This window comes from Amblyomma americanum, chromosome 1, assembly GCF_052857255.1.
Source record: "Amblyomma americanum isolate KBUSLIRL-KWMA chromosome 1, ASM5285725v1, whole genome shotgun sequence".
Taxonomy (NCBI): Eukaryota; Metazoa; Arthropoda; class Arachnida; order Ixodida; family Ixodidae; genus Amblyomma; species Amblyomma americanum.
In genome coordinates this window covers 202,174,113-202,202,065 of record NC_135497.1, presented here as the reverse complement: position 1 = coordinate 202,202,065, position 27,953 = coordinate 202,174,113, and the positions used below count along the sequence as shown (strand labels likewise).

Below are 27,953 nucleotides of genomic sequence, written 5' to 3'. Positions count from 1 at the left end.
TCAAATTAGCCAAGACAGTTACCACACTATATCACATAGCAACAGCGGGCGCGTAGAGCCTCAGTTGTCGCAGATACCTTCGATCCGTTTTACATATGCCAGTATAGCGGCTATCGAAGTGGAACCCCGGAGACCCCCATTTGCATCAAATTTGGGGGCCGCCCGTTTGACGCATAACGATCGAAGTGGTGTCTTTTGACTTGTCATGTTCCTGAGGATAAAATAAATATTTAGATGAAGCCCAAAATATGTGTGGGATTCGCACCGACGACCTTTTCGCCCCCAAACTGTGCATTCCGGGGACTTCCAGACAGCCATAAGGCCTAATCGTTTGTCGCAGAGTGTTCCGGATGCGGTCAAAAAATTCATCTTGTTGTAATGCACAGGTTTACAAAATTCGTTAACTGATATATAAGGAGGAAACATACCGGATTTAGCGTAGGTGGCTGTAAATCGCAATAGTAGTGCAAAATCTTTGATGTAGATGACGCTGCTTGTATCTTAGAACGAATGTTTCCGAAACGAAATGCCCTCAGATGTTTGTATTTTGTCTTCTCCACGTTTGCTGAGCACCCTGATCTAGGACCCCGATCTAAACACTTGAAGCTCTCGTAGCTAACGCTCTTAAGTCCAACGCTGATGCAGTGTTGGCGGAGAATTTTTTTAGCGGCAGTGACGTGGTGCTTATCATAAAATAGCAAAAAAAAATACTTTACGATGTCGTTCATTGCCTTCACTGAAAATTTCATGACGGTGACACGAAAATGTCGCTAAATATAGACAGCAGCGCATGCAGCCGAAGGTGAAATGCGGCGGCCGGCGAGTTTGAACCGATTTGATTCTCGGTCGAAATGAGAATAAAGTCTCGGGACAGACATCAACCGCGCGCTTTAGAGTTTCGCCTGCTTTGACACAGTCTAGCTCCTGTGCACCCGCGCTCGGTCCTCTAAACTACTCTGGTCTCAGTGCGACTGTGTGCTATGACAATATGAGCGAAAAGGAGGATTTCTGGGGGTTTTGATGTGCACCACGGCCATACAGTTGAGCGACATGATAACGTACGGGCGCGGCATGCCAGCCTGAATACCGGCCGCCAGCGTCAGAAAAATGCAACAGTAATGTTTGTTCAAGTCCATACTAAGCCGTCGGATGGAGTATCGTTGGCCAATATCGAGTCGTTGGTAGAAGCGATAACAGGAATACAAACAAATGTCTCCCCACGGCGCCTTTAATTGCTGCTGCTCAATCGCGGCTTTCCTGGCCTCAGCTGGCTCCGCTCCTGAAGGTGTCGCGGAAACCGAGCATATCTTTGTTTTACTATGAGACGAGGTTCACAGCAAAACGATGACGAGAGCAGCACCTCAGCGCTAGCCAGTTTCGAAGTGCACTCAGCTGCTGCATCGATGCGAAACCGGCTAGGCTTAGCGACGACTAGGGCAGCCAGGGGGTAGCGCGTAGTTCATTGCCCGGCGCGCCCGCGGGCGGCGTCGTTCCCGAAAGCTCGCCTCGCTCACTCCCGCTGGCTCACTGATTGGCTCAACAGCTTGCGACCTTCACTCGGAAGACTGGAAAATCGAGAAGCGAGCGACTGGCGCTGCGACTGAGCGATACTTTATGCCCACGTTTGCACTACTGGTGAACAACCTTTAACGCACATATGCTTGGGTTATCGGCTGCGTTGCGGCGAGTCTTAGTTAAGATCGTCCGCGACGCCATCGTCACCGTCCGTGACGCACAGGCTGAGAACTTCAATTATAGTACGTGCCGAAACAACTCGTATTTATCGTAACGATACGAACTCGAAAACACGCCTGCTTCGATGCGCTAGTGGGCTCTTGCTTGTTAAACTACAGGCGATCAGGATGCGGCGAGTGCTAGCCGCTGTTGCATATTAGCTAAAGTGAGACGCAAGTATCGACGTAGTTTCGTAACGCAGTTGATATCAAAGCACTCCGCTTGTACTGGTCACCGATTAAGCTGTTAAGTTTCATGATCTCCGGCGAGCGTGCCAGTGTCGCGCAAATTAATGCATAGCAGCTACTCTCCATCGTGCCAATTGCGTTCAACTTATCCACGATATTCGCCAGCTTGAGATACGGCGCTTTTCTTCGCTATTTTTGTCGCAACTTAGTGATTTTATCTGGCATCAAACGAAATTGCATTCTGTCAACACCGTCGTCTGCTCCGTCGTCTGCTCCGTCATCTGCTAGGGCATCCGGGTCACTTCAGGGGATCGCAGGATCGCAGCTTCTACAAACGACATACCAGAAAAAGTAACTGAAAGCGCTTTAGTATTCTTAAATAATATAAAAGTAATTTAAAATAAATGCAGTGTCTTTGTTGTGAAGATAATATAAGTCTTCATGGTTTAAAAAACAAATTTTTTTGTCGGTTGCAAATTTTCACCGACACGAAAGCGCAGCCGTCGGCGCCATTGCAGCGCAACCGATACGTCGTGTTTTGTATTATTTGCCTCTTTGAGGCATTGCTTGAGTACTTGTACGGCGGACACGTGTGAAGAACTCATTCAATAGGAAGGTGAGCAGGAGTGTGTTTTGGAAGCCAACGACCAGGATTTCGGCCTGTCAACATTGGCGAGTTTCAACGGGTAAGCCATGAAGAAAGAGTGCTGCGACGTCTTTTCATCTGTTAGGGGAACGAGGACTCCTGCGCTGTTTTACTAAGCCTGGATGAATCGCATGGCCGGTGAGTCCCGCTCTGCGTTTCTTTGCTAATGATCTGTATTCACTCGCGCTATTTGTATGCGGCTATATAGGGATGTGAGTGGAGGCAGTCCGCCTGCGGTTGCCGCAGCTATAATGCGGCGCCAAAAAAGCAGGGCCTATATCCTGCATGACAAGTGTTGTTCTCATTGTCTTTATGTGCATTTATTACTCGCGTGCCGTGGTAAATAAAAATGGCACCAGATATCACCACAGAGTTACGCTTTCGCTTGCTAGCGCTTCGACACTCGGTGCAAAAGCATGGATTTGCACTGCGTAGAAGACGATGAGCGAGAAGTACCGCGCGGCGGAGCGCTCGCGCTAGGCCAGCTGCGATCAGACACCGCACTATTTTGCTCAGGGTTAGTACTTATCGGATTAGTGCTTGTGCCTTAATATGCGTCATACTAAATTTTGAGACAGTGATCGCATGCGAAAGGCTAGTTCATATTCATCGCCTTGTCATTTGTAAACTTGTCTGTTCTTCCCCAGTGGAACAGGATTTGAGGCAGTGTTATGTCAAAGTTAGATCAATCTTGCATCTCCTGAGCTGTAAACGTTGATGCTTCCTCTCCTTCTGAGCACTGCAAGCTGTCGGAGATGCAACTGCACAATTATTTAGGATTTCTACCTTTTTGCTATATCCCTCGCTTTTGCGGCCCGCATTCAAGTCGTTCGCCATTGTCGATGGTTTTTTTTACTTATTTTCGCTTTGTTATTTATTCTTGGTTGCGTGCCATCAGCTGTGGTGCCGGCGATTCTCCGAGCTCGGAACTCTTCCCAGGCACGGGATCCTACCCACAGACCTCCCTTCGCCGCACTCACCAGTGTTCTTTGGTATTTTTTGTTTCTCTTGCCTTTACTTGCATTGCCAGTCGACAAATTTGTGCAGATTTTAATTGTATGCAGATTTGTTAAATGCGCTAGCAATATTTCTATGATGCCAAGCTGTGCTGTGAGGTCTGCCTTGGTTAAATGAGAAGAGAGAATGGAAAAAAGCATGCCTTCACTAGCAGGAAGCTTGATACCTCACAGCACAGCTTGGCATCATAGAAAAATTGCTAGCGCATTTAACAAATCTGCATACAATTAAAAGCTGCACAAATTTGTCGACTGGCAATGCAAGTAAAGGCAAGAGAAACAAAAAATACCAAAGAACAGTGGTGAGTGCGGCGAAGGGAGGTCTGTGGGTAGGATCCCGTGCCTGGGAAGAGTTCCGAGCTCGGAGAATCGCCGGCAACTGCACAATTATTTAGGATTTCTACCTTTTTGCTATATCCCTCGCTTTTGCGGCCCGCATTCAAGTCGTTCGCCATTGTCGATGGTTTTTTTTTTTACTTATTTTCGCTTTGTTATTTATTCTTGGTTGCGTGCCATCAGCTGTGGTGCCGGCGATTCTCCGAGCTCGGAACTCTTCCCAGGCACGGGATCCTACCCACAGACCTCCCTTCGCCGCACTCACCAGTGTTCTTTGGTATTTTTTGTTTCTCTTGCCTTTACTTGCATTGCCAGTCGACAAATTTGTGCAGCTTTTAATTGTATGCAGATTTGTTAAATGCGCTAGCAATATTTCTATGATGCCAAGCTGTGCTGTGAGGTATCAAGCTTCTTGCTAGTGAAGGCATGCTTTTTTCCATTCTCTCTTCTCATTTAACCAAGGCAGACTGGTTGCAACTTTCAATTTAATACCTAGACATTGGTGCAAGGCACCATGATAGGAATTAATGAAAACCTGCACATCCTATATTCAAATTGGTGTGCGGTATTTCAGCCAGCTCATCTTTCAGTGTGGTCATAACAGTCATTGTGACTCTTCTCAAAGAATGTATATGGGTGCATTACATAAAATCTGTTCATTTGTTTTGTCATGGGCTAGCTCATTGGTTTTTTATTTACTTATATTACGTCTAAGTTTAGTTTTTAAAGCAGTAGACGATTTCCTCTCTTGTCATTCATGACATGGCTACAGCCACTGACAGCTGTTGCTCTGGATGTATTTATTTGCAGTTGCCAGCGGCCAGCATCTATTGGGCCATGTGTGCTTCCTGCCTTCGGCTGTGTCATCCCTCCTGATCCGTTCATGGTAGTTATTCTTTTTCAGTGATGCATATCTTAGCTGCCTATTTAGAAAAATATTTTCCATATAGGCTTGCAGCTAGGTTTAGAAATGCACGAAACTCTACATGCACTTCACAGCAGTGCCTCAGCTTATAATTACCGGAACTGTAGACTTGTACAAAATATAGTCGCCGATGTAGCTCTTGACGCAGCTGCTGTTAACATAAACGTGCTTTGACATTGCACACCCGTTGCCTGGTATGCATATATGTCCTCGAAAAGGACCTATATGTTCATTTATCCCTTTAAAAACATTGTGCTCTACAATGATGGTTTACCAGTATTTCTGATACAGAGACCAAATTGTCAGTCAGTAATGTAACATTGCACAATGACACCAATCCTTGTATGATATAGCATCCTTGCAATGCACTGGGCAAGCTGCTGTCAGCACAGATTTATTGCTGGTTTATTGCCATAGCACATGGTTATACTGCACAGTTTGTACCTCTACCTTCTTAAAGCTGTATACTTGAAAAATTTAAAATTAGTTGAAGGAAAATTCAAGGAAATGTAACAGTAACTGTCTCACATTTTGGTGGGCACTTGAACCGTGATATAAGGGAGGGATATAGAAGGGAAGTAATGAAGAGCTGATGCCCATGTTAGATGCCCCTCTTTAGTTAAACATACCTCGCAATTAACACATTTGGTGCAAAACAAACATGGGACTTGCACGTTCACAAGCACCCTCATGTCAGTAAAACAAAGTGCCAATGTTGCCGTACTTTAGAGCTTTGCTCATAAAGGCGCAGCTGACTGCTGCTCAAAGTTGAGAGCAAAAATATGTCTACTTTTTCTCATGTGCAGTCTGCAGTGCTGGTGCCATTTGCAATGGTGATTGACATTGAGTTGCATGATGCTCAGTCTGTTCCCGGAGTTAGTGATTTTGTCTGTCGTGGGAATGTGCTGTTAAAATTAGTGCAAAACAATGGTTCTCTAGTTCATCTTAGGTAACTGTGTCCTGTGCCCCATGTTACCACCCTTTTTCCTCAAATTTCCTAATCTCATTTAGCCATCTGATTGCCCCCCCCCCCATTCATGCATTCACCTACTCTTGGAATCCTCCCAGTGTTTTAGTGTGGTATTGCTTATATCTTCTCTGCATTACACATGCATTGCACTTCCTCTTTTTTTGATTTAGTCAAGAGATCTCTGTTCCTGTTTCTTGCATGAGCATAAGAGGCGACTCAAGTGCACCATCTAGGCTTGTGATGCAATGTGTAGGGCGCTTCGTTTTTGGGTAAAACCTGGTTTCTCCCTACTGTTGCACCAAAAAAGATTCTTAAAGATCAGGTTCAACCCAATTTCTGTGCAAATGTGCCTGTAAGAAAGTGTGGTTTGAAGGTGCACAAGGCGAAGAACTGCTGGAGTGTAGTGGATGTCACATATATCTTCTGACAGATTTTTTAAACAATTCTGGTTATTTTATTTCTCTTTTAATGTTTATTGTTTGTTGGTTGCTTGTAATTTTTGTATAAACTGAAAACTACATGTACTGACTGGTATTTCATTCCAATAATTATACCCATTATTATGAAGCTGTTTTGGAAGGTAGGTGTGCATTTAGTATACGTGCTTTGAATATCAGTGATTGTTTCTGCAATGCAAAATGGAGGACAGGTCTCTGCTGTGCGAGTTTTTTGCAATAGAGTGAAAGTAGCTGGAGCAGCATTTGCTACTGTGTCACCCAGCCAAAAGTTCTCCCACAGACCACTGAGCTTCTGAATACCTATGGCTTAAAGCTCGAAGCTCTGGTTGGCCTTTCCGAGGTTTTCTGCATTAACGAGTGCAAGCCCAAGGGCTCAGAGCTAACAAGCATTTGAAACCATAGAGCTATACACAGTAGTGCTGGGACCGTGCAGCAAGTCAGTGTGAATTAGGTCGCGATAAACGTGGTTTACTGTAGAAAGCTAGTGTGAAAAAATAGTTGCGCTCACAGCAACCGCTGTTTCTATCTTAGTTGGTCATTGAAACAAAGCAATGCATGTAAAATTTTATATCTCACTGATCCCTCAATTTTTTTCCAGCTAAAGACCAAGAGTTGCATGGAAGTTGTGCAAGCCACCAAGTTGCGCGTGATTTTTGCCAGGGACCTGCAGCAGACTGGGAAATTAGTGGATGGCCAGTGGTATTCACTCAGTAAGGCAAGCTTTTTCTGTAAGTACAGTTTTTGGCATGGTATTGCTTAGGAACGCATGCACTAATCTGACTACTCTATGCCCGCCCATGCTTCAAGAATAATGAAGTACATGAAAAAAATTGATTGCCGAAAAAAAATTGCCGCTTCTGATATGTTTTTTCAGGAAAGTATTTGCCATTTAAAGGGCTGTGAAAACCTTAAAAATTATTATGTGCTTGTTTTGGCTTTTTTTTCAAATTTCTTCCACATCTATGTTGGCCTGACCTTGTAGCTTGTCTGCATGAGATTGGCTGCTACCTACAGTTTGCTTTTTGTTGCTCCTTTATTGCCTGTCACAATCTTTACTTTGCGTGGCAGTGTCATGCAGTTTGGGAAGTAATCTGACCTTATTTCTGCATTGGCCTGTAGTGCAAGCTTTTGCATGTGGGGCACGTTTATGGTGTCCTTTCGTTTGCTGTAACTGCAGTTTGGCCATGAGGGTTAGAGGCTTAGTCCTTTTTTATTTTGATGCAGTGTCATATATTTCATGCATAAATTAATGAAGTAAGCACTATTTTTTGTAATAAATGAACATTTATTATAGCTGTGGTCATTATAAGTGCACTTGACTCTAAAATGGCTTTCTTTCGGCCTTCAGTATTACATCTTAAAACCAGCCGGAAGACACAAAACATGAGAAGAGATGAGCACAAGATGAGGCTGGTCTAACAACTGAAATTTTATTGAAGGAAAGTGGCAAAAGAAGACCTGCAAAGAGATTCAAGCACGCAAGACACGAAAGCAGTGAGAGGGCAAAAAATAACCGAAAGGCACTGATGTACTAGTAAACCATCTAAAAAACTAAATCCTTACAGTGAAGGTTCACCGACGGTTTAGCCAGGCACTTGTTTTTAGCCTTACTGATGTAGTAAGCCTCAACTATGTCAGGACAGGTTTATCACTTCCCAAAACCACTGATGTGCCGCAGAAATCAGGTGTGCAAAGAGAAAGGTCGTCCTCCGATTGCATTCACGAGATTGAACGTGCAGTGTCAGGTGAAAATTCGCCTTCCTCTCTATACAGTGAAAGTGCTCTCAGCCAGGCGCACATTCAGATATCTGCTTGTCTGCCCATAGTAGTTTCAGCTACGAGGCAGTGGAATGCAAAAAACCAGTTTACTTTTGCAAGTGGTGAACATTTTTTATCTGCCACTGTGCATAGCGGACGATTACCCGTAGTTGTATCAAGCCTAGTTTGAACGAAGAAGCAAAGGGCTCCTAGTTGTATCAAGCCTAGTTTGAACGAAGAAGCAAAGGGCTCCTACCTTACTTTTAGCGGTCAAGACAACAGCAACATCATACTTTGGTGCAACTTTCTTGAAATGGTGCGAAATAGCGTGGATGTAAGGTATAGAGCCCGTCTTTTTGTGCTGCTCAACTACGTCAGCATCATGTGAACGGTGTTCCGTTCCCTCAAGAGAGTAAAAACACACTCTGACAGGTGTGCAAGATGGGCAAGTGGGAACCCAGGTGCCATTGGCTTGAAAACCTGCTCCGAGAATGCATTCTAAGCACTGTGATGGCATGACTTTCATAAAGCGGTCGTGATGCATGTGATTGCCAACCTGTCCTTCACCAGCCTCGAGTGGTTCAACTCGTAGCTAAGAGGCTTCCTGATCTTGGGCTTTGGCGCCAACATATGTGGTCGTCCGCAAAGCGCAGGTCTAAGTCAAGAAGCTACAAACGGTTATGCTTAGTGAAATTCAGACGTAAAAGATAGGCTTTGACCACATGCCTAAAGATTTCTAAAACGTCTTGTGCCAACTTATCTGAGCCCTCCTTGTGCAAAAAAATTAGGTAGCTATCAACATAATGAAATGCTACTATGCCGAGGCCTTCCAAACAGGGCTTTGATGCGGTATCGACTCTGGACAGAAGAATGTCGCGGAGGAACAGTGCAACCTGGGACCCTCTGCATATGCCTGATTTCTGATGTAAATACCGCCTTGCCAACTCACAAATGTGGAGTTCTGTGGAGTTCTAGTTTCTTGTGGACAGGAACCTGGGCAGGTGCTCTGCAGTGAGCATCGACATGGAGGGCCTGCACTATTCATTGTCACATGATAGACCTCTGAGGCATGTGCAAACTGCATCAGGGGGAACAATGAACATGCTTTTACAGATGATTGCGTGATTTCGGTTGCTGGCTTCTTGAGGCTGTTGTCCTTTTACTGCAAATCCGCATTTGTCAGTTGGCAGGGCGGTATTTACACGCAGGTCATAGCTTTGCTCAGCAACATTTTTTTGTCTAAAGTCGATAAGGCATTAGAGCCCTGTTTGGAAGACCTTGGCATAGTAGCATTTCGTTATGTTCATGACTGTAATTTTTCTGGACATAGAAGGCTCAGATAAGTTGGCACAAGATGTTTTAGGCGTCTTTAAGGCATGTGGTCAAGGCCTGTCTTTTACATCAGAATTGTCTAAGCAGAACCGTTAGCAGTTTCTTGATGCAAACTTGCGCTTTGTGGACGAATATGTTTGTCGGGGCTACAGCTAAAGATCGAGGGAAGGCTCTTTTTAGCTACGAGTCGGACCACTCGTTGTTGGGGAAGGATGGTGAAGAGGTGTATTTGTCGCTGGTTAAGGTCAGTAAAGATGGAAACACTTGATGGCTGTGCATTCGTGTGCATGACATCAGCTTTAGATAAGTCATGCCATCACTGCTGAGGACGCATTCTTGTAGCAGGTTTCCAAGCAGCTGGGTTCCCACTTGCCCATCTCAACAACCTGTCATAGTATGTTTTCACTCGCTCGAGGGTAAGGAGCACATACTCCGATGATGCTGATACACCTTACCTCCACAGTATTTCACAGTCTCAAGAAAGTCGCGGGAAAGCGTAATGCTGCTGTTGTCTTAACAGCGAAGTGCAAGACAGGAGGCCTTTGCGCCGCCATTAAAAAGGCTTGATAAAACTGGGTACTTGTCCACAATGGAGAGTGTCACAAAAAAAGGTTCACCACTTGCAAAGTAATGGAGTTTATTGCGTTCCACTGCCTTATGGCTGCAACTAATATGGGCAGACGGGCAGATATCTGAATTTGCACCTGACTGAGCACTTTCACTGTTTAGGGGGAAGGCAAATTCTAATCTGGCACTGCACGCTAAATCTTGTGAATGCAAATCTGAGGATGACCTGTCTCTTTGCACGCCTAATTTCCACGACACACCAGTGGTTTATGGAAGGGATAAATCTGTCGGTAGATAGTTGAGGCTTACTACATCGGTAAGGCTAAGGACACGTGTGGCTAAGCCATCGGAAAACCTTCACCGTAAGGAATTTGCTTTTTTAGATGATTCATTAGTATGCCAGTGACCTTTGATTGCACTTCGCCCTTTCACTGCTTTGAGTTATTGTGTGCTTGTATCTCTTCGCGGATCTTCTTTTGCGGCTTTCCTTCAATGATGCCGCCGCAGTGGCTCAGTGGTTATGGCACTTGGCTGCTGTCCCAAAAGACGCAGGTTCGATCCTGGCCGCACCAGTCAAATTTCAATGGAGGCGAAATTTTAGAGGCCCGTGTACTGTGCGTTGTCAGTGCACGCTAAAGAACCCCAGGTGGTAGAAATTTCTGGAGCCCTCCACTACGGCGTCCCTCATAGCCCGAGTCGCTTTGGGACGTTAAACTCTCACAAATCAAATAATCAAAATCTTCAATTAAATTTTTGTTAGTCCCGCCTCTTGAGCTCATCTCTTCTTGTGTGTTCTGGCTGGTTTTAAGGTGAGTCAGTACCAACTCGGCCAGTCATAAGCCTTGTTCAGTATTACAACATTTTGAATAAAGTTAGTTTACTAGGCTATGTTGCCGGGGATCGTGTCCGCAGCAGTTGTGGGCAACTCAGAAGAGATAGCGTCATACGATTGGTTGTGTAATTGGCAGAGGATGATGTGAGGATGCTGCTCGAAAAGAAAATTTCATAATCGGATAATTATTTGCAGCCAAAAATGTCCAAAAAGTGGCTGGGCCAGAGAAAAAGTGCCGCAAAATTCGAAAACGCTGAAAGTAGGTGGAGCTACAGCGTAGTGCCAAGTTTGAAAAACTGGAAGTATGGACAAAGCCAAAGCTTGGCGCCAAGTTTGAAAACTCGAAATGAGCAATCACATGACCAGTGATAAGTGTCCTATACTTAACCAGGAGATAGGAAAAATAATGATAAATTAGAGGCAATTAGGTAATTATTGAGAAGCGAAAGGCAATGAACGCGTGATTAGACTGGGCAAGTATTCAGTGAGTGGGCAGGAACGATCCATGGAGGAAAATTTGAAAACTCGAAATCGTTGCTGGGATGAAGTGAGGGTAAAATAAGAGTTAATTGGTAACCAATCAAGTCAACGAGATAACAACCATAGCGCCAAATTTGAAAGGCGACCAGTGTCGAGGAGGCGTCAACGCTTTCACATTTTTTTTGCGCAGGTAGCAGCGGTGATCTCTATTTTTTGTGTTTTTCAGCCAAGACAAAAACCATTAATCTTGGCTCATTTGCGATGTATCTAGGAACCTGCGGCCAGGACAACGCTGGGCAGCATGCATCAGCAAGCTCGAAAAAAAAGCACAAAACAGTAAATAAATATTGATCATTTTCATTTCAATTCTAGTGGTTTTGTGCACGAATTACTCTGGAATACACATAGCTTGTGTTGACAGGCGACCATTAACAAGCTGTGCATTTTTGTGCATAGCCTACTCCAGAACACAAATCCTGTGTTAATTGACAGGTGACAGTAACGACTGTTACACAGTGTACGAGCACTACACAAGACACACTACAGAAGACAAGGCAAACTACAGAAGACAAGACAGACTACAGAAGACAAGACAGACTTCAGAAGACAAGACAGACTACAGAAGTCAAGACAGACTACAAAAGAGAGGACAAACTACAGAAGACAGACTATAAAAGACAAGACAGTCTACAGAAGACAGGGCTATAAAAGACAAGACAGACTACAGAAGACAAGACAGACTACACAAGACATGCCCAAAATACAAGACTACAGACTACAGAAATTTTCTATCTTAGAATCCTGTAGTTCGTTTTGACTGGGATGCCGAAGATTTTCAAGTTAAATTATGGCCCTGCGATGTTTCTCAATCTGCGCAGCTTCTGAAATGCAGTGCCCGAAGTTTCATCGAAGAAATTTCCTTCATGTCTGTGGAGGGAATGCTTTCTGACCATGAAGAAGCACGTTAATGCATTCGAAATATTCGTTGAACTAAAAGCAGAGTGCTTAAATTCATTCACCTGAACGACATTTGCCAAACTGTATACAAGTTTTCGGTGGGCGGAGTTTTGTGAAAATTCGGTCAGCTTGAGAGTTCTTCAAATGACGTCACTTGAAGTGATGTTTTAGTGTAATGAAGATTTGACAGCTCTCTTTGCTTCACCCAGATGACGGTGCTTTTCAAAACTACGCCGCGCACAAGTTCTTTGATGCCGCCTATGCCATCTTCTTAACGGCCTACTGCGGGAGACGACAGTATAGTCTATGCTACGAGCGTGAGTATCAAAAACCTTTTTTTAGATACGTTGCCTAGAAAAGTAGCAGAGCTTACTGCTACCACCTGTGCTGTAAAACGACAATCGCTTTGTACCTCCTGGTGATAAGTAGCTAGGGCTGTCTACACATGCGAGGCTCCTTGGTCAGAAATAACAAACGACATAACGATTGAGTTTTTGCAGCGTAACGTTACTTGCGCAATGCTGAGCATTGGCTAGCAGGCGCCATAGCTCGAACGCTGCTAGAGATCATTTCGCTCATTGGCCGAGAATAGCGAAGAAAGAGCGTAGAAGTAAAGAACACGGCACTAATTTCGTGTTCTGATGCTCAGGTTGTCGACACACCACAATAGAAGCTTACATCACCGAAGAATTTCTACGTTCTGCACCACAAGCGTGTAGCTAGAAGAAAGGGAGCGATTTAATTTATCTGTATAAACAGCGGCCTGCTTACTCAATCTGTCAGTTAACGCAGTGTTTGCTCAGTAATTGTGCGTGGGACCGACACGCACTGCGCAAGCTGACCATATGTTGTCGCGCCTGGTTTTATTTTTTTCAGCGGTTATATCGAGCGTTCACGCGCAACGCCGGTGCTTTTGGCGAGACGGCTAGTCACGGCTGAAGCCTAATCCCTATTGGGAAACCCTGCCTGTAAATATCGCCGTAAATCCCCCCATGTTGACGGCCGGCTTATCGCCGGATTTAGAGCGATGCTGGCTGTCGAATACCGAGACGGCAATTGGGCAGTGAAGAGGGCAGTCGGGAAAAAAAAAACATGGAAAAGAAGAAACAAAAAGTCTTAGGTTCCCTGTGTGGGCACGTGGTGGCAGATCGCGGCGAGAAAAGCGCAAGTAATGCAGGTTAAACCTTTTAAGTAGACCTTTCACTTCTGGCGTCCTTTCCCCTGAAGTGGTTCGTTCCTTTTCTGCCGGGCAGCAGTCACGCACATCCCAAAACGAACTGAGGCGACTCAGAGAAATGCGATGCGCTCACAGGCGCTGCTGCCTGAATTGAGAGCAGTCACAGTGACGTCATCGACCACTCAAATAAAGAATAATGCGATTAATTGTGCTTGCCGATATATGAAGCACCTCCGCAATTCGCAAAACGACGTTCGTTTCTCTCGCTGCGCACCTGACGCGCAGGCGATCGAGGCCATCTGGTGGGCGGCGCTTCATCCCAAGCACTTATTTTACAAGAGCCGTACGCATCTCCCTTTGTGCTAGAGAGCCCTTTTTCTTGAGTTACAGAACGTTCATTAATATTTTTCGTGCAGAGTGTCGTTCAATGTTTTTGTTCTTCTTTGTACGCCGTACTTTTCATTGAGCTTCAACAGAACAGAAACTAGCCGTGGCGGTGGAAGGCACACAACATCGCAGAAAAGAATTGTTGTATTTTACTACGTCACACGTCGCCTTGTACTTGTGTACAGCCAGGCCCGCAAGCCTGCAAGACTACAAATCGCCCGTTTAGTTAATTGCACAAATTTAGGCGCCAGTTGAAATCACGAACAGTCAGTTACATCACTGAGTGTAATTGTCAAGGCGGTTCTTAGCGGCAATTGCGAACCCGGGCTGGTGCTGGTACCTTCAGGTCAGCGGCAAAATGCGGGAAAGGAACGTCTTTCAAAATGGAGACCAACTAGGGTTTTGAAAACGTTAGTGTTTATCTTTACATACACGTGTATTGCACGAACTACTGCAGTAGCGGCGCCCGATGCGTGACTGACTGGCAGTTAAAGTTTTGCCTCTTTGTCACACCGAAGCGTTTTATACTTTAGCTTGCCGTGCCACAGGGGTACTAACTGAACCGACGTTAGAGGAGCGGAAGAAAATGCTCATACGCGGAGAACACGGCAATCGTATATTAGTGCAAGGTGCAGCCTTACCGACAGAAATCAGGTGCGGAAATGTTTCATGACAGACTTGTCACTAAAATTATTCCCGGAAAACACGGGCGTTGGTTATGGCGGTATATGCGTGTGAATTTCGTGCGGATTTTCGCGATCCACATAAATTTCGAGCTAAGTCTCGTCATGATTCTACGACCGACAAGCTGTGCAATTAATAGCGCAAAACATCTTTAATAAGCAGAGGGGAGAATCTACGGTGTTTCGCGCTACCCACGTCACTGGCGATACATCCGGTCAGCGGGAGGCGGCAATTCCGGAGGCTGGTGCGCTGCGTTGCTTGAGCGCTCCAGCCGCAGACGGAAAGAGCAAGCGAACCGCATCCGCACAGTCAATGTTCGTAATAGTGCATCGCGTAGTGACGCCGTCAGTGCTGATCGAAGGAGCTTTATAATCCTGGTTTCCCAAAACAGATTCCTGATACAGAGACAACAGCGGTACTAACGAGGTGATAGTCTCAAATAATGGATGTTGCGTTATGAACAACAAGCACTATACTTAGTAAGAGACAAATCGAAGGCGACTTTAAAACAGTCAGCATAGAGTCGACAATCGTCCGTTCCTCGACAAACATTGTTTCCCGAGTTCCGTTCCTCTTCCTGCGCTTATGATTGAAAACAACGAGCCTCGTTTGTGGCAATGCAACCTTGACCGCAAGATTGGAGCTTTGTCGCCCGTGAACAATTGTCTCCATTAGTATAGGAAATCATGTAAGCTCGCGTGGCTACTCTGCTGCTGTTGAAAAATTGCTAACGTCAAATTTCTTTTCTCAGAGAACCTCGGGCCGACATCCTTAATCAGCGAACACAACTTATTCAAAACAATGTACACGACGGCTAGCCACGGCAGGAAATAACGTCCAAGGATAAAACAGTGAAACCATAGAGGGATCGCGAATAAAGTTGGGAAGATAGGAGCAAAGTTACTGTACGGCGAGCTTCACACCGTTCCTGATAAAACAACATAATTGGTTGTGTGCCATCACAGGACATAAGGGGTACCAGTGCCCTTCCATCCCTAATAAAGGAGTGAGAGCAGAGGCAGAAAGGTCAAGAAATGCGGCTATCTATACATAAGGGCGAACAAGTTTATTTAGGCAGGTGGAGAAACAGTCAGCTGACAGTCGTTGCTGCACATACGCGTTCAAATAAAGCACCACCGATGCTAGTGTCAGTGTAATCACCCAAGCAGCACAGGTAATTGGCCCAGCATTAGAAAGGGTTGGTTTTACACTGGTGCTTTGTAGGACCAGCCTTTGCTTTTTTAATATTTTGCCAATTACCTGTGCTTTTTGGGCAATCTCGGATGGGTTCAACGCATTTGTCTAACATACTCCGGAGCGCTTGTGCTAATGGGCGGGGACACTAACGCTCCGCACACAGCTTGGGGATACGACCATGACTATGAAAGAGGGGATCAAATTCACAGTGTTGTACAGACATCAGGTTCACAATGTTAAACCAACCCGTGGTGGTAACGCTGCCGGCAACACGAGTGCACCCTCCAGATCTGACTTGGTGGAAGAGTCCAGGTGCACCAGACTGGGAAGCACAATTATAGATGCATGGAGTAGCGATCACACCCCCATAAACGTAGCTTTCAAATTGACACAAATGATGAAAATCCGAAGAAAAGTCTCCTTAACAACATTGAGATGATGTTCGGCAGGGTAGTGCGGCCCAAACAGTAACTCCAGCTACGCTTGCGTCAACATTACAAGAGGTTCTCAAGGATCACGTCATCAATACAACTGCAAATGAGGACCAGTCAACTTCCGACCTCAACTTTATACAAATATGGCCACGCAGAAGCAAATAAGCAGAGATACAGGCTATTCGGCACGCTGTGGACGTTCAAAGAAAGATAGCGGTCAACCGACGGCTGTCTTAGGCACGCTGCCATGAGGAAAAAACTGGCACATCAGAGATGTACAGACTGATGCAGAAGTACAGGCAGAAGAAAGGACAACGCAGCCCTCTGGAGGACTTTCAATGGCACGGAAAAAGGGCGGCAGATTAAATATCACGTCTAAAGTATCCGACTCACCCTACAATTGACACCGCAGAATTTTGCAGATCAGGCAGCAGTTCTTTACTTTCTAAATCATGCGCAGTCTCCCACCCTACCACCAACGAAAGACGCGGTGGACAAGGCGCTAATAATATTTAACAAATTGGAGCTCACGGCTGCTCTAGAAGGAGCAAGCGAAAGAACAGCGCCAACAGATGGCAATATTCAATACGAAGTCTTTAAGCTCATAGAAGTAGAAGCTATAGATGCTGTTTTGGCTGTCATAAATGAGGTCTGACAAAGAGGGGAAATTAGAGAGTGGAAACACTCGGTCGCCGACCCGATACCAAAGGCTGGGAAACCTCCCACCAGCATACAATCATTGAGAATGTATATAACTAACGTCCAGAATTTGCAAAATTTATGAGAAGATGGTTGCCATGAGATTATTGTTGGGGCTTGAAAGTAACCAAAATACCATTCGCAACATATTGGGTTTAGGTCTAAGATCGGCACGAAAATAGGATCGGCTACACTGGCTGAAAAAGTCATGCATGTGTCGCCTCATAGCCATCTTGCACGCATGGTGGTGGTTAGGGACGTTGCGAAAGCATACGAAAATATGGCACATGCGAAGATCCTTGAGACTATGGAAGATTTTGGCATTCCCTTGCATATCACGAACGTTGTTCATAACTTGCTGAAGGACAGGACAAATCTGTATTCGGATTAGGGCGAAAAAATCTGTAATTACACTTAAAATAGTGGGTTTCCAGAAGGCCTAGTCTCCGCCGCCACAGTGGCTCAGTGGAGATGGCGCTCGGCTGCTGACCCGACAGACGCCGGCTCGATCCCGGGCGCGGCGGTAGCATTTCGATGGAGGCGAAATTGTAGCGGATCGTGTACTGTGCGATGTCAATGCACGTTTAAGAACCCTAGGTGGTCGAAATTTCCTGAATCCTTCACTACGGCGTCCCTCACAGCCTGAGTTGCTCTGGCACGCTAAACCCATAACAGAAGGCCTAGTCTTAGCACTTTTACAACTTAATGTAGCGTTCATACCATTGGCTTGGAAATTAGGAAATATAACACATATACAGTTCGTGATTTACGCCGTTGATGTCATGATATGGCCCACTTAAACACATATTTAGACGCAGAACTTTCATTTACATGAAGCCTTCAACACACTAGAGGAGTACGTTTACGTTTGCGAAGCCGGCCTGGAACTGTCGCCACAGTAGTCTATAGCTAGATTCACGCGGCAAGCAGTAACAGAAGAATGAAACTGCAAGCTACAAGATTCACGCTCAAAACTGGTAACATGAGACTAAAAGATGTGGATGATCTGAGGGTCCTTGCGCTAGACATACGTAAGTCATGCAAGGGAACTTCAAGGCTCCATAGCACAAAGCAGCAGCGACTATATGGCACTTGATCAAACTCAGCTCACCTAGGGGTGCAGGGGGGCCAGAACAGAGATGGCCAGGCGTCTTGTACGTTCAGCACTTCAACCCAGGCTGCTATACAAGGATCAGATCCATCGACAGACAAGACGAAAATGGGTGGCGCTAAAAAACAATTAATAGCAATGGATGCGCACCATATGGCCTTGGAAAAATTTAAACTCATACTGATTATCCAGGAATATGACAGAACTTATTGAACAGCGATGGGTAACAAAAGCATTTCAAGAGAAAATACCTTACGCTCGTTGCAGCTGTATACAAATAGGCGACATCACAGTTAACGAAAAAGATAGACTCCGCTCCATGAGCATACACATAACCGCAAACAAGACCACCGAGCTCTATTGTAAAGCAAACCGGACAACTCGAACAGTATCCGATATATATCCAGGAACGTGTGCAGCCTATGCAGATGCATAGTTCATAGAAAATGGCGGAAGAACGGCGACTGCTAGCCCTACACATTATGATTTAATAACACATCGGGAATAAATCTCGAGCCACCCGGACCCGTTCGGGATGGAGCTCTACGCTGTACGTGATTCGATGGAGACTATAAGTTATATAGCATCTATAAGAGAAGCCCATATGTACATGAACTTCTAAGCGGCTATTAAATGCCTCATAACTGTCATGAATATTCTAAGCATCACTGAAGAGATACATGCGCTCAACATGAAAACAACTATATGTATAGAGATGCACTGGACACAAGAAGTTACTCAGAATGTTAACCAGAGGAAAGCAGACGTACTTTCAATCCAAGCCCCAAATACGAGTGCCTTTCCACTTGCACCCCATTTGATCTCCGCTCCGCTCTTTCCATCTTCTCATCCTCTGTAAGGAGAAGTACACGTGCTCTAATTCCTCCGTGCATTTACCCCCTCAATAAAAACTTTACGAGGTAGCAGAAGGTATGCCTTAGAAGAATAACGGCAAGGGCTGCCCTTACCCTGTCAGTGACATACCGATCGGGCTCTCAGGAAGATGCAGTGTATAGCACACGTCCCCAAATGTTCCACTCCGGGAGCTCAGGTGGATCTTCAGCACCTCTTGTAGCGAAGAAGTGACAACATTTTGCCCCGGAACGCTGGACATACGATTACTGGAAATTCGACTTAAACAACAACAAGAGGGGAACTCCTTTCCTTGCTAAGAGCCGGATCGTTCTCAGGTTTCTGGAAGAGAACAGCCTCCACGACCTACTTCAGCTTACTGACAAAATCTTCCTGGGCCGCATGGCCTCATGGGAAGTCTTCGAATTAAAAAAAAATACGGTGAAGTTTTTTTGTCGCAGCAACTAGAACACGTAATTCACCCTTGAAACATTTGCTTCTACCCCTGAGTCCTATCGACGTGTCTACGGGAAAAGTTTGGGCGCCCATTTTATAGCATGCGATAAGTGCTGCTTGACACAACTACTACGTTCACTATGACTCTTAGCTACTTGTAAGGATCGTACACGCGTTAAGAGTGCTCTATCAACAGTTTAAGCCCAGTAGCACAGTGGTCGGAAAAACACGCGTGCCTCTACACTTTGCACTTCGTCATACTTGAACACACACACACACACACACACACACACACACACACACACACACACACACACACACACACACACACACACACACACACGCACACGCACACGCACACGCACACGCACACACACACACACACACACACACACACACACGCGCACACACACACACACACACACACACACACACACACACACACACACACACACCCACACACACTCACTCACTCACTCACTCACACACACAAACTGTCGCTTGAAGATGCGTTCATTGGAACACGCCGCACAAAAGGAAGCAGATGTAATTGGAACCAGGTGCGCGTTTTTGAGCGCATTATCACGCCACCCTGTTGATATTGGAGGAAGTACTGGGTGCGTTCGCGCGACCACCCCGTGAACGCCCTGGAAGCGTCCAAGACCATCACCTATTTGCCCCATTATCAGTGATCGCAGCGGTTATGTCTGATATCCGTCCGCCGTTTACTCTCGGGTCCACTTTTACGTGCGCATTCGGTTGCCTTGCCTTTGTACAACGAATGCCGCGTTTGTATGGTCCCGTGCAGTATTTACGAATGGTGGATGAATAGGTGCTGAAACAAAATAGAAATATAGCAGCGAAGCAAGATAAACAGGTTGGCCTCGCGTTAAACTGGCTTTTTGTCGGATGATGCGAATATCCTAGATCGAGTGCATGAGACCGCCACTTAATCCCCGGTGAACGCGCGATAAACTGCGTGCTCAGAGACCTCCTGAGATGCTAGTGGAGCCATAAGTGTGGGTGATCATTTTTGTGCGCCGCGGACGCTCAAATCCGCAAGAGGAAAAAGGGACTGAGCACCGGCTACTCGAAAGAAGGACGGCCAACGGACATTATAACGATGAGCAGCCAGCGAACCCTGGTATACTTCGTGTTTGGCTCCAACGCGTGCTCTTGGGTCTTTAAGGGCCGGTATCGGGTTTGCCCAGTCACTCAAAGCTTTCGTTTCCGGATATTCCCTGAACACAATGTGCTTCGCGAAGGAGGGTGCTGATTGTCGAAACATGGACAGTATGATAGGAAGTGCTCAGTGGTCGCGTCACATCCGCGGTGGTAGCATGAGCTACTGTAAACAATGTCAATCAAAAATTAATATCCGTGGTGAAGGCTCCTCTTAGCGCTTCTAAGAAGTCATAGCCATTCTCTAAGAACTCATAGATAACGATACAACGTGTGTCGGTGCAACTAATTCTTGCTATTACCGGCAGAAAGAAAATAAAAAAGGGGTGAATTGACTTTTTTATTCTGCAATGTTGGGGAGTCAGCAGTGAGGCGCGTCGTAGTGCTGGTTAATTTTTACCACCTAGCGTTTCTTTAACGTGCACAGATATCCCAGCACAGGAGTGTTTTTTGTACTTGGTCTTGATCGAAATGAGGCTGCCGCGGCCGGGAATCATACCACCGAGTTCGATTACAACTCTGAATGGCGTTGGCCCCATGTATCCGAAGAGAGCCGCTTCAGTCTCCTTTGATGCGTCTGGCAGCACTCCCAAAGGGCGTCAAGGCAGCAGGTTTAGCGCTTCACAGCGGAAGTCAGCCGTTCCCAAAGGAGCTGCGGCTGTCCGGTTGCTACCGTTATTCTAGAACCTTAGGCCCTCATTTGTTAGCGTTCGACAGATGCGTTAGGAAACCGAGACGAAGTGCGGCCGAAGTAAAACCGATATCGAGTATCTTCGGCTAAAAAACAAAACGAAACATGTATAAGATAATAATAATAATAATAATTGGTTTTTGGTGGAAAGGAAATGGCGCAGTATCTGTCTCATATATCGTTGGACACCTGAACCGCGCCGTAAGGGAAGGGATAAAGGAGGGAGTGAAAGAAGAGAGGAACAAATAGGTCCGTAGTGGAGGGCTCCGGAATAATTTCGACCACCTGGGGATCTTTAACGTGCACTGACATCGCACAGCACACGGGCGCCTTAGCGTTTTTCCTCCATAAAAACGCAGCCGCCGCGGTCGGGTTCGAACCCGGGAACTCCGGAACATGTATAAGAGAAAAAAGTTTTTGAGGCGGTTTCGCTACCAGCGAGCTTTATATCGCATTTTATTTTACTCATCCTCTGTAAACGACCCGGTAGCGCTCAGTTTTCACCCTCGCAGTTTGGCAGTCGAGCTTCTGGAGAAGAAATGAGTGAGAGGAGCTGAGGGAGTGAAAATAGGAGAGCGTAGAGAAAGAAGGAAAGCAGAGTTGTGGGGGCTGAAGCGTGCGTGGCGAGAGGAGCAAGCAAGTGCGGTGTGCATCACATCAAGGGATCAATCGAAGCGAGCGGTTGGTCTCCCCCGCACCGCTTGACGCAACGATGTGACGTGCTTGAATTAAAAAATGGCTGTGGTCTAGCTCTGGTTAAACCTGGAGTGACGCGATAGCTACAGCTGGCCGAGTGGAACTCGCTCAATCGAATTGCTAGCTCAGTCTTTCGCCGCTTCGTTGCGCTGGGCGTTCCTTCTTCATCTTCGTCCCTGGACGTGGATTCACTCTCTCCCGCCACTTTCCTTCTCCATTCTCTCCCCCCCCCCCCCCCCCCCCCCACTCGGTTTCGCCGGCGCGCCGCACCGCCGGCAGCTGCTCCGCACCACGTGACCAGCCACGACGCCGCCACGCAGCTCAAGGGGTGACACGCTGAAGGCTCGAAATGCTAGCGTAATGCAGCTATCGCTACAAAACCGCTTGACTAATAAGTCCTTCAGCGACACTGCTTCAGATGCCATGCACAAACGGTGTGTCTTGGACGCACAAGCTTTCCGGTTGTCCCGAACGGAAGTGCAGAGCCCGCAATGACCACCTTCTCGTCCTGCAGCCGAAGCCACAAGCAAGGCAAGGCGGATTCAACAAGACCCTAGAGTTCCTAAGGTGGCAGTCGAGGCTCAGTTACGTAGGCGAAATGATTCAGCAGCATGTGCCGCCGAAGCGGAGGCAAGGAGGCACTAGAGGCAAGTGAAAGCCGAAGGAACAACGAATGCCTTCGCAAGGCATTTCAGGAAAAACTATTTGCTCGTTCTAAAATCGCTAATTGAGCTGCCACAGAAATTCGCGTTAGATAGTCGAAACCTCTCTGTAAATGCGTTTTTTTATTTTATTGACGCGGGAGACGCTCAAACCGTGCAACTTTTGTCACTGAGGTTCAAGGTCCTCCCCTGGGGAGCCGTCGCCCGTTTGCGTTCGTCAAAGAGCGCTCGAAAACAACGCAATTATGCGCCACGTAGGCACGAAGCGTCCGCTCTTGGCCCCGACGTCATCGTAAGACAAGTATTAAACAAGCGCAGTACAGACGCGGCATGCCTCTGCTCAGTCGCTGCTCTCGTACCGAGTGACGCAGCAGTTCTCATATAATTTCGTCTCTCCGTGCGGCGGTGACTAATTTAGCTACGGCACGCCGAAAGCCGTACTAGAGTTGACTCAAGCGCTGAGCCCAGCATATCGGCGCGGAGCCTCCTGCAGGGATCACACGCGGAGCACGTCCAGTCGCTAAACTAAGCCTGGCTTGCCGTCTCAAGCACGTTCGAGCAAACAGGCCTAGTGGGTCTCTGCCGACGGAATGCGAGATCATCACTCCCTCGGTTTCGCCCAGTCGGCGAGCACGGCGTCGTCGACTGCACGCAAGCAGGTGCTGCTTGGCGCGCCTTGTGCTTCTATTTCCATTCTACTCACACGAGCCGGGAGATAAAGCTCGCCGAGGGCAGAGAAGCGGCCCGCGCAAAGTTTTCTCAAGAAGCGAACGGCCAGCAAGTTTTCAGGCATGGTGTCACGCGGGCTGCGGAGCAGCCTTGCGGGACTTCACCCGAACTGAAGCAGCGCGTTAATGAGACCAGATAGTATAGACGTTTTTACTGCTCACAGCTTGATTAAGCGCGCGTGCGTGTTGGACTGTGCTGTGCATGTGCAGTAGATGCCTGTGTGAAATCCGCCAATCAGAACGCTGCTGGCACAGTCCAATGGTAAGATGGCTGCGCTCAAAAAAGGCAAATGTGAAAAAGTCCGTAAGAACAGCGAGAGCACGCGCGTTCAGCATCAAGCAACTCTTGATAGCGCATTGTCGTCCAAACCATAAACAGCCAGAATGACGGTGGAAGCGTTAATTTCGCAAACAAGCGCGATTTAGCCGCCGCGGTAGCTCAGTGGTTACACTACTCGGCTGCTGACCTGAAAGACGCGGGTTCGTCACCGGCCACGGCGGTCGCATTTCAATGGAGGCGAAATGCTAGAGGCCCGTGTACTGTGCGATGTCAGTGCACGTTAAAAAAACCTAAGAGGACCGGGGTTCGAATCCCGGTGCCGCGCAAGTCTCCACCAGATTAAAAAAAAAGAAAACTCCGTGTGTCGATGGAATTGCACAACCAGGCCTGGGGTGCGGCCTGAGCTCGGTGACCAAAACCGACAAACCCACTTCCTCACCAGAACAGGATTTGGCCACAACCTTATATGATCAAACCAATTCTATTTATTAGGTTTGCTCAATTGTTCTAAACATTAAGGTTGATCTCACAACTTGCATGTCGATCCTAAAACTGCCCTCATGCGGAGTTTTCTTTTAAAGTCTTTCTTCGATACCTTCATTTTTTCCCCTATCAGCGCCGTTAACGTGAGAAAAAATAGCAAGCAAATGGCGTCTTTCGCAGGCGCTAATGTCAAAGGCAAGGTGGAACGGTGGCGATGAAGCAAAGGAATGAATCGGGGACAGAATCAGCTGAAAATACAAACCTTGAGGCCATATTTCGCAGAGGCACTTTTCCTATACACCATAAATCCCTTCTTTACTGGTCGCAGCGGCATGTGAGCTAAGAGCTCGTAGTAATAGCTAGTAGTGTTATTCTAGGACAGGTGGTTGTGACCAACAGAATGCCGAAAGGAAGAATCGGAAGAAGGTTCATTCAAAATGGAGCTACACTTTATGGTTCTAAAAAATTGCAGCATAGAGCGAAGAAAAGAAGCGTGCATTAACAAAAAAAAGGGGGAAAAATCGTGTGCAATCCTACGCCAGAAGTTGCTTCGTGTACTGACTGACAAAGGCCTGAATTGTAAAGAACAATGATCCGAATAGTGCAGCCCACTTTTTGAGGTCACGGGTGCGCCAAGAACTATCTTTATTGCCTTTCCTGTCTGCCTCTCTCTCTCACACACACACGGAAGCAGGCACACACGCACACAAGAGTCATTTTGATTTCCTTGTCGTGCAAAGTAAAAATCTCCCGAAAGGCAGAGATCATCGAAACAGCAAAGAAAACAAGAAAAAGAAGAAAAAACTATAAGGAAGGCGTCTGCTGTGATAGGTGACTAAAAAAATTAATGAAGAGTTCCCTATCAACAGACCCTCCGCATTCTTTATTTCCCAATGTCAGGTTTCCAGTGAACCTCAATCGTTCGGTCTGTTTTTTATCTTTTATATTTCGCAAAAGTGGGAGCCCAGAAAGGAAAATGCCACATATTTAATACCTTTCGAACTAAAGAGCTACTCGGCATTTTAGAATAAAGGAGCCATAAGGTTTTTTTCTTTCCCATTACTGCTACTGAGGTTGCCGGCAGATGAAACGCGCGTTGTTCTTTTCTTTGTACCAATGAAACCAGATTGGTTGTGTAGCTCTCACGATGGAATTTCACTCTGTCCCCGAGCACATCAGGATAAAGAAACCGTGTTCGCCACAGAAAATTATCTCCAGCTTTGGCAAACGCTGCACCCTATTGTGCATATAGACGCACACGTTCGACGTAGTACCATCCGGTAGGCATTCTTCAGATAAGTTTTTTTTTTTCGCAGTTGACTGTTTTTGTGTGATCCGCAGTGGTGGCCTTGTGGTAGAGAATTTTAGCTATATGTGATGGTAGATTGCTGCGTTAGAATATCGGGACTGCTGGACACGCACCAGTCTTTCTATGGCCCCATTCACATGCTGCGAATTTCACCGCCCGACACTGCGAATTCGTTCGGCCTGCGAATGACTTTTAACCTTACGGAAATTGTTCGCAAGCTGTCTGCGGCTAAACCGGCGGCCCTCTCCGGCCTCAGACCGAACGAATTCGTAGTGTCGGGCCTAAGGAGTGCATGCTGCAGCGTGGTGTGCCGGTTACCTAAGAAATAAACGCGTACAAAATGTTGCTGAATGTGTTTGGGGCAGATTTTGATGATAGTCATGGATTGTGATGAATTGCTGTCATGTGCATCATCGTGCATTGGTTTGCGAAAATGTTAGATATGAACGACAGAAAGTGTTAATGTACAGCGCCGAAAGTACGTTTAGAGCAGCTAATTGTTCTAGAAGCTACCGCAGCCTTGTGCACACCACACCTTTGCAGTACTTGAGTGATGTTTTTTTTTTTGTTCAACGGAAATTATGCTCCTCCTGCGTTGCTTGTTTCGAGACAGTTCTTATGTTACACCCGCACAGCGCCTTTGATAATCTCCCACAGTTGCAACGGCTAGTCATTGACAATTTTTTCAACGAGATAGCGCTAAAGGTACTGTTTTGAACGAAAACATCTTCCACGGAAGTCCGTCTGGTTGGGTTCTCGAGATAGTTGAGAGAAAACTGACGCCAACCAATATTTTTAACTTTGCCCAACGTTTCGGGACCAACTCGGTCCCTTCTTCAGGGGTGAATAAAGTGTGCCAGCAGGAACAGCGGGTTGCTGCCTTTCCTCTCCCTTTGTTAGCATGTGGCGAAGTCCACTAATGTACGCCGAGGGGAACGTTCCTGGAGTCCTATACATCGCCTCCTTTGTGAGCCGTATGTGCCATGACTCCACATGTCTCCTCTTGAGCAGGTTTGGTTCTACGCAAAGACGTTCACCTCCTCGATGGCTATCCGGTGGTTGGCACGCTCGCATCCATCCCCCTCGCCGAACACTGCGACGCCGAACACTGCGAGAGCGCAGACCACTGGATAGCCATCGAGGAGGTCAGCGTCTCTGCCGTGGAACCAAACCTGTTCAAGAGGAGACATGCGGAGTCATGGCACATACGGCTCCCAAAGGTGGCGATGAATAGGACTCCAGGAACGCTCCCCTTCCCGTACGTTAGTGGACTGCGCCACGTGCTAACAAAGGGAGAGCGAAGGCAGCAACCCGCTGCTGCTGCTGGCACACTTTAGTCACCCCTGAAGAAGGGACCGAGTTGGTCTCGAAACGTTGGGTAAAGTTAAAAATATTGGTTGGCGTCAATTTTCTCTCAACTTAAGGTACTGTTCGGCGGAAAACCCGTGGTCATCGGCGTGACTGAAAATTCTGATTCATCCAGAGGGTAGTGGTGTAGAAAAGCAACTTCGCTGGAAATAAAAAAAAGGCGGTCAAAGCGAATCGAACCGCTGTATTTTGGATCGGGAGGCGGGCACACTACCTCTAGACCACTGAGGGATTGTTGTTCTCTGTTACCTCTACACGATTGGCTCTTTGGCTGCCTTGATCTCTGGACAGTTGGGACAGTGACAATGAACGAACGTCTACACCACTGGACGGACGTTCATTCAGTGTCACTGTCCCAACTGTCCAGGGGTCAAGGTAGACACAGGACACATTCTTTACTCATCTAACATTTCCATTATTTCTCCTTATTTACCTTGCCCTCCCCCCTCCTTCCTGTAGTGCTTGGCTTCACTCGGGCTCGGCAGATAATCAGCAGGCCTTGGCGGAGCAAGCACTCTTCTTCACCGGGTGCCTTAGTGATGGCCCAAATAAAGTTTTTCCTCCTCCTCCTCCTCCTCCTCCTTAGTTCAGTGAGGTAAATGCAGGCCTTCAACGGGGACCTTGCATCGCACAATAGGCGAATTACATTACAGAAACACTTGGCTAAATAGGGTCACTGTTTAGCGTCAGCAGTTAATATGGACCATGAAGTGTATTAAAGTAGTATGCGATCGCAAAAAGTGTGTCTATTTTTGCAAAACGGTTCATCAGGGGACCCCCAAACGACCGTACAGGCTTCCTTAAACGCTATCGCGTCATACTCTTAAGGGGAACTTGACTGCTTCTTTAGATTTTGGCGCGGAGGGTCACGTGGTGGATTCAGTTTCTGGCAGCGGCTGTTGCATTCCTATTGCGGCAGTTTGAAAACAAGTGCGCGTACTAAAATTTATGTGCAAGCTAAGGAAATCAACGCGGTCTAAATTAATCTAGAAGCCCTTCGCTACGGTGTTATTCACAGCCAGAGTGTGGCGTTTCTCTATTTGGGACTCGATTAGTATAAGACCCTCCTGTGATGAATCTGCTTTGCTTTAACAGTGTGGATCACCATCCACTGCCCTGCTCGCGGCTATGGGTTGTAGAAGGTGTTGCTAGAAATAGCCGCTTTTTTCTCTTTTTTACTTTCAGAACCGCAGTGGGACGCAGGCGCTTTGGAGTGCCGTGAAAGCAGTGCTAGCTAACTATACAAGGGCATCGCAGACAGCGTTGAAAAAAAGGGAAGAAACACTATTGACGGCGTAATAAGGAGAAAAAGAACATCGCTGTTTCGCGCGAAGAAAATGTTATAAATGACATGTACG

General features: G+C 46.6%; 1 protein-coding gene and 1 long non-coding RNA gene across 3 annotated transcripts in view; both read left to right on the top strand.

The window, feature by feature from the left end:
- LOC144114504 (G-protein coupled receptor dmsr-1-like) overlaps positions 1–27,953 on the top strand; it is a 662,808-nt gene that overhangs the window by 136,573 nt on the left and 498,282 nt on the right. The window lies entirely within an intron of this gene.
- Positions 4,072–6,993, top strand: LOC144094628 (uncharacterized). The gene is made up of 3 exons (XR_013306531.1): positions 4,072–4,197; positions 4,731–4,806; positions 6,872–6,993. It is a non-coding gene; the product is annotated as an uncharacterized LOC144094628 (long non-coding RNA).